This window comes from Macrobrachium nipponense, chromosome 46, assembly GCF_015104395.2.
Source record: "Macrobrachium nipponense isolate FS-2020 chromosome 46, ASM1510439v2, whole genome shotgun sequence".
Classification (NCBI taxonomy): Eukaryota; Metazoa; Arthropoda; class Malacostraca; order Decapoda; family Palaemonidae; genus Macrobrachium; species Macrobrachium nipponense.
The window spans coordinates 39,961,219-39,968,834 of record NC_061106.1 but is presented as its reverse complement, the minus strand read 5'-3'; the positions used below and the strand labels follow the sequence as shown (position 1 = coordinate 39,968,834).

At 37.8% G+C, this 7,616-nt stretch overlaps 1 long non-coding RNA gene across 1 annotated transcript in view; it reads right to left on the bottom strand.

The window, feature by feature from the left end:
- Positions 1-7,616, bottom strand: part of LOC135214934 (uncharacterized) — a 26,659-nt gene that overhangs the window by 16,052 nt on the left and 2,991 nt on the right. The window contains exon 2 of the long non-coding RNA XR_010314525.1: positions 4,833-4,921. This is a non-coding gene — a long non-coding RNA (uncharacterized LOC135214934). The remainder of the gene's footprint in view (positions 1-4,832; positions 4,922-7,616) is intronic.

The following is a 7,616-nucleotide window of genomic DNA, read 5'->3' as shown; positions in this document are numbered from 1 at the left end:
GACGCTAGTCTGAGTTCACTCCATCAACGCAAACTCTGCGTCGGACGCACTTGTCCCAGCAACACAATTTGCCTTTTCCGCACTGAATGTTGCTGTAGCATATCTGGTGAAAACAAGGGAATATAAATCATCTCGTTATATTTATATTTCTGCGAGTACATATGCAAGGGTATGCTTGCTTGTACAGTAAGTTCCAGAAGTGAAGCGACAAATCTCAGAATTGATCGTACTTCTTTAGAAACTCATGGGGTTGCCCAGATTAGATATATTTTATTCCAATTATTGTCATCCTATCTATCTGATAATACGTATCAGTGATTAACTGTATAAGCGCACAAAGTATTTCCCCAGTGAATGATCAATGTTAGTTCAATAATTGTTTATTAAAGGAAAAAAAAAAAATTTCCCCGAAGAAACATCTGCGGGTCTCAAAGTGTGATATCAAGTGTTCACCATAGAGTGGCAGCAGGAACCGAGTGCATAAGCATTGGCCTTATATTTGTAAATTAACTTTCTACTTTTATAGCGTTATATCGAAAGTTATTATGTTTTCTTTTGATAAAGCACAGAGAAGTTTAGCATCTGATTAAATGAAATATAAATAAGACGAAATCCAAGTTATATGCGCGTTAGCACTGGTTACATGGTTACGCCTATGTCAAGAATCAAGAAATATATTTCCCAGCTTGTTAGTTAATAATTTCATCGAATTTCTCAATTGTGCACACTTTTGCACGTGGAATTGCGTTCAGGTCGCACCAAATAAGTATTTTCGTAGGTTTCCACCTTTTTTTTTTCGGTGCATGAGTGAGACTATTCTTGTCCATACGATCCGGAGTGTGAATATGCTTGGCGAGCACTATTTTAATTCGAGTATCTCCTGTTATGCTCTCTCTCTCTCTCTCTCTCTCTCTCTCTCAGGTCCTTTTTATCTAGTCAGGAATAACCAGAGTTCTGTTTTAAGAATCAAGCACTAGGCCTATTGGTCATGCTCGGGTGCTTCTTTATATATAATATATATATATATATATATATATATATATATATATATATATATCCCCAACCCAAAAAACTCATAAATTTCTGTTATACAATAATGCTTGACTGGATTGAACTGATTACTGGTTGTCCGTGGAAATATGGAATTTGGGTGATATCACACTCTTATGATACGCCCACTTACGCAATTCAGTCTAAATTTCACGGTTGGGAATATGATTCGAAGAGTTGAGGTAAAAGGTTGAAGTGAAAAAGGTGGAGTTAGTATTGTGGGTAGAGGTAGAGGTAGAGGGAGGGGTGGTTGGGGTCTGTCGTCTCCCTACTTAACCAGGTGGTGATATTGACGGGTGTTCTGGTTGCTTGCGACCGTCTTTCTTATTTTTTGTATAGCGAGTCTGTTCCCAGGTGCAAGGACAGGTCCTGGTATCGGTCCTGAAGGTTCTATCTTTCTTGCTTAAATAACAGACAGTGGCCCTGCATTGTAAGCCTTGCAATGCACCGGAACTAGGCCTAGTCAGTATCACCTGAAGGTAGCCGCAGCAGTTAGAGCCTTTCTCGAAGATGGTGTTTTATGCTCGGTCCTAGAAGCTAGAATCAGAACTATCAACACACCCAATTCTCTATTGTATGTAGTGCATTCATGGTTGATTATGTTTAATGTCGCGGAGATTTTCCCTTCATATTCTATTGATACTTGCATGGTTTTATGCATCTTCGCTAAAATAATTGATAATACACTATAATATTAAATATTTGTTTCCACATTGCTCGAAATATACATTGGTAATGTTGGTAATCCTGTGTTGAACGAGAATTTCAAATTGTTTCGTTTCTATAGTTTGAAATATTACTATACTTAAAATAATTACTATTACAGTAAGTCTTATGATTGTTATAAATATCATAGATTTGATATTTGTGCATCATATGTTAGCTTTATTTTGCTTGATAGAGCTTTCACTGTAGAAAATAAAATATTTCAGCTACGAGTTGTAGTTGCCAGTTAGTGAATTTCGAACGAAATTCTCTGAAATTTGTCGCTTCAGTTCTGGAACTTACTGTACACTCGACAAGAAAACTGAAGATACAGTTTTCATTAGCTTTCGTTCATCGAATTTCCCATTTGTTTTTACTGAAATGACTAATATCGCTAAAATTTTCTAGAATATGAAAAATACACTGCAAATTATATCTATTTAGTTAAAACTGCAAAGCAAAAACCGTTCAGATGCTTAAAAAAACACGATATATGTCCCCGAAGTAATTGGAATTTCTCAGATGGATTCGTTCATAGAAGGATCTGGTATATAGAATGTGAATTTCTAATTGTAGTACTATGTATCACGACGACAATATATATCGTTTCCTTCATGACGGGATATTATTGATCCATTGTAAGTGGCGAATGCAATTATTTTTAGCTTCTACAAACTCATGTTTGTATTTCAAAGCGTTTAATGTTAGCTGACGTCAATGGCAGCCAATGTTGCTAAGGCTAAGGTAGGTTGAGCAAATCTAGTTGCATCCGCAAGAGCGTTTTCTATGATGTGGAGGAGCCCTAGAACTTGGAGCGGGAAAGCGCAAGTCACTGGCTACTGGCTTACGTAACGGATTTCACACTTTGATTACTTTGTACTTTGACGTTGACATGGATCGAATGCTAGTTGCTGTTTACAAAGCAACCGTCTTTAAACATAAATCTTTATCAAGGTTAAAGTAGCATGTCAGCTCAAAGATTTCTGGCTATGCTCCCATTACAAAGCAGTTCGTAAATGCATTTCTTTGCTGCGAGGCTGAAAGATCTCCCAACACATCAGCATCATTTGCACGATATAAAACTTTAATTGCCTGCGCAATACACATTGAGTTATTTGTGGTAATAACCATTTTTAACTTAACAAGCTTTTTTCGGGAATGATTTGTGGATGAACCCGATTCAAAAGTTACAGATTATATCAAGAAGAGCAAGAATGACCGCAGCCTGTGTCTAAAATTTTCCACGTCTTTTTTTACAATCTTTGAATGTTATAGCAACTGTCGAATGAAATCAAAGATTAGGGTATGAATTTCTTAGAGAATTAACTTGAATATTATGATCCTTCAAATTTTATCTAGCATAGTGCAGCACGATCTTGGCAGTCATATCACCCCGTTTCCCAGATATCTGTGCACCGACTCACCGCTCTTTCTTCTGCCTTTCCCCGTCACAAGTCCGTCACCAATACTATAATTTCTCTCTCTCTCTCTCTCTCTCTCTCTCTCTCTCTCTCTCCTCTCTCTCTCTCACTCTCCCCTTCAATTCTAAAACATACTTTAAAAAATATATATATTACGCCACTCAATCTCCCAAAGTATATAATGAAATTAAGTAGTTATAAATTGGCCTAAGCTTTCACGTAAGCAGATTTTGTCTCTCTCTCTCTCTCTCTCTCTCTCTCTCCTCTCTCTCTCTCTCTCTCTCTCTCTCTTTTTTAAACACATTTGAAAAAATATTATCACTCAATATTTGTAAGTAAATATAATGAATTAAGTATCTCTACAGATAGGCCTATGCTTGTGCTCTCTCTCTCTCTCTCTCTCTCTCTCCTCTTACTTTTAAAGCACATTTGAAAAAATATTATCTCAATCTTTCAAAGTAAATATAATGAATTAAGTCTCTATAGATAGGCCATGCTTGTGCTCTCTCTCTCTCATCTCTCTCTCTCTCTCTCTCTCTACCACTTTTGAAAAATTTGAAAAAAATATTGTCACTTAATCTCTCAAAGTAAATTTAATGAATTAAGTATCTCTATCGATAGGCGTATGCTTGCGCGCCCTCTCTCTATCGTCATAATATTTCATTCTTTACTGTATTGTTCCTCACGATTTCCACAAGTACTGACCAAATATTAAAACACTTTCTCTCATTGTTTAAGATCCGTCTTCAGTTACGCATGAATGTTACGTCAGTTTAGTGTCAAACATTACTTATAAATAAGGTTTCACAGTAGGTTTTAAAAAGGATGATGACGATATTCTACCTGAACTGACGTTACCAAATCAACATTAACGATAATATAGAGCCGTTTCTACATTTAAAAGTATAAATTATTAAAGGACCTCTACAGAATCTTTATGGTGTAAAGTTAATGGAAATCTAGATAGCACCAAACGCTATGATTTTGAAGCTCCGCCCCCTTTCTAGAGTGGCCAGGTGTGGCATTATTGAACACTATATGTCCGAAGATTTAAAAAAAACTGTATCTTAACATTCCTTGCCGAGTGTACACGCGTGTATTTCAATACAACCAAGGGACAGATATGCCGCGCATTTGCATAAAGGCTGTTGGGTAGTGCCATAGCGCAACTGCAAGCCGCAAGGTTTTCCTCCTGTTACACCTTTAAAACCTTTTTATTCTCAAGTTCCCTTTCAGCGTTGAATGTCCTCATAGGTCTCAGCGATTGACCTTAGGCCTAAACCTTATATCCAATTCCAAGCTAAGTGTAATTATAGATTCACAGAATATGTTGGGATAAAAATCAATAAATTGGCAAATTAATTCAAGAAAAGATTACTCTATGTAATTTACTAGCGCTGGGTTTTTTATGATTTTTAGCTATCAGGACAAATACTTTGAATCTTTAGTCATTCAACGCTCTACAACCATACTGTCCAATCTTTTGCAGTTACGACCTCTTTTGAAAGAAAATGCTTGAGTTGAATGGAGATAGGAATGACATTCCACAATGATCAGGCTTATCAATCTTCAGATACTGTGAGGTCAGTGAATGACATTCAAGAATGATCGTACCTGTGAGCTCCTCTCAATGGTTCTCTTCTGCAATAGACTTACATTGCTGTAATCCGGGATAAACGTGCACAGCGCTCTCAATTTCGGACAGGAACTTTCACGATGATCTGCTAGACCGATATCACTAGTATCTGAAAAGTATAAAGTTGCGTTAATATTAAAGGCACACGCACATCTGTCTTTATACTTTAGTCTCAGTTGGATAATATGTTTCTTTAGCAACTCCCCTTCTTAATATTGCATCCACAAATATTACTCATCAGTACGTTATTCCTTTAAACTTCAGAAAATATAGGCGTCTCAAAATATTAGGCTAACAGGTATATTTACCTGATTAATTATCAGTTCCTGGTTAAGAAATGGAAAACGGCAAGAGAAAAAAAAAATCCGCTAACGTTTCTCCTCGGAAAAAAAAAAAAAAAAAACTTCATTCCTCCACAAAACTTGAATCGATAAATCAATCTTACCTCCCTCTGATGCGGAGGGCATATAAGGTAAGTCATAACCAGTTCTCTAAAAGAAAGCTGGATCGCTTCCATAGAACTGGGAGTTAAGGTTCCGCAACCCACCTTTCAGACCAAAGACAAGTTTCAGGAAATACTGTCTTTTTTTTTTTAAATTAGCGAGGCGGAATGAATAACTTAGGGACATTTTTTTTTTTTTTGCATTACTTTTATCCACCTTTTCTCTTTCCTGGCTGGTTACATAACTGGTGAACTACGAAAAATTGGCGTAGTTTCTTAATTCATTGTTCGTTAAGGAAATATTGCCGTATGCAGGTGCCAGATTATTTACGTAACAATAAATAACATTTCCTTTCAAAGGTGCTATACTTGAAATAAATTACATTAGAATTGAGTAGACTTATTCAACGTATTAAAGATAATTATTTTGCAAAGTAAGGAAAATATATACCGATGGGTCCACGATTTCTAATTTCATTCTCAACTCTACCTTCGTGACAGCATACCGAAGCTTTTTGAAGTTGGCTTTGCTGCCGCTCGAGTCTTTACTCAACGTATCGTACTGCACTGGGGTGTTGTCATTTTGTCTCCTACAGCCGATAAATAATACATCAAGGCGTTAACATTCTTTGAAAACGATGTTTAATTAAACTAATTTTGTCCTTTGATCAATAAAATAATTTGCATGACACATTTAGTGGGCCTAAACTGGACTTCTGATTTTCCCACATGATTAGTCTAGGTCTATACTCTCTCGGATACGTAATATTAATGAATATTTAAATCGACAATATATATATATATATATATATATATATATATATATAATATATATATAATATATATATATTAATGCTGCTTTATTTGACTATTCCCGTTATTCTTGTTTTATTAGCCATGTTCGCCTTTCTTCTTACTTATCCTTTTCATAATTGCTTAACATAATTAACTCTGACCTAGCTATTCAAAGTCAAAAAGCAATCATAAAAAAATCAAACGAATATAATTCAGTCTTATTTTTTATCGATGTCCTCGCCTTCCTTGGATCCCAGTCGGAGACAGTATGTTCGTTCGTTCGTTCGGCCTCCTCTCTGTGTGTGTCCAGAAGAGCGCCATCACCTTGGAATTCTTGAGCATTTGAACTTGAAGATCTCTGGAGATGTTGTTATCCTCGATGGAGCCACAGCTCCGTCGAATCCTGCCCCAGAGATCTTCTCCGCTCAAATTGCTACAGAGGAAGAGTGAGAAAAGGACTATTCTACTTACGAGAACAGAGGAGAAAGGCTTCTGCAATCCTCAGGAATCCCAAAAGGAAATCGCCCTTCAAGACACGAAGGAAGGAAGACGAAGGACGAACGAACGAACGAACACACTGTCTCCGTCTGTCTTCAAGGAAGGAAGAAGACTTCGAAATCCACAACAGAAGAATCGAAGCTTCCGTCAGCTTCTCAAACCAACCATCAGCACCAAGCGTCTTTGATTCAGCCTCTCGACAACAGAGCCTTCCGCCAAGGACTGAGGGAAAGAGGAGAAAAGAAGCAAAAAGGTCTGCAAAGGACGGCACAAGGAGACGAGGACCAAAAGGAGGACTGGACACAGGAAGAAGATTGGATACAGGAAGAAGACTGGACACAGAAAGAAGACTGGACACAGGAAGAAGACTGGACACAGAAAGAAGACTGGACACAGAAAGAAGACTGGACACAGGAAGAAGACTAGATACAGGAAGAAGACTGGACACAGAAAGAAGACTGGACACAGAAAGAAGATTGGATACAGGAAGAAGACTGGACACAGGAAGAAGACTGGACACAGGAAGAAGACTAGATACAGGAAGAAGACTGGACACAGAAAGAAGACTGGACACAGGAAGAAGACTGGACAGGAAGAAGACTGGACACAGAAAGAAGACTGGACACAGAAAGAAGACTGGACACAGAAAGAAGACTGGACACAGGAAGAAGACTGGACACAGAAAGAAGACTGGACACAGAAAGAAGACTGGACACAGGAAGAAGACTAGATACAGGAAGAAGACTGGACACAGAAAGAAGACTGGACACAGGAAGAAGACTGGACAGGAAGAAGACTGGACACAGAAAGAAGACTGGACACAGGAAGAAGACTGGACACAGAAAGAAGACTGGACACAGGAAGAAGACTGGACACAGGAAGAAGACTGGACACAGAAAGAAGACTGGACACAGGAAGAAGACTGGACACAGAAAGAAGACTGGACACAGGAAGAAGACTGGACACAGAACGAAGACTAGATACAGGAAGAAGACTGAACACAGGAAGAAGACTGGACACAGAAAGAAGACTGGACACAGGAAGAAGACTGGACACAGGAAGAAGACTG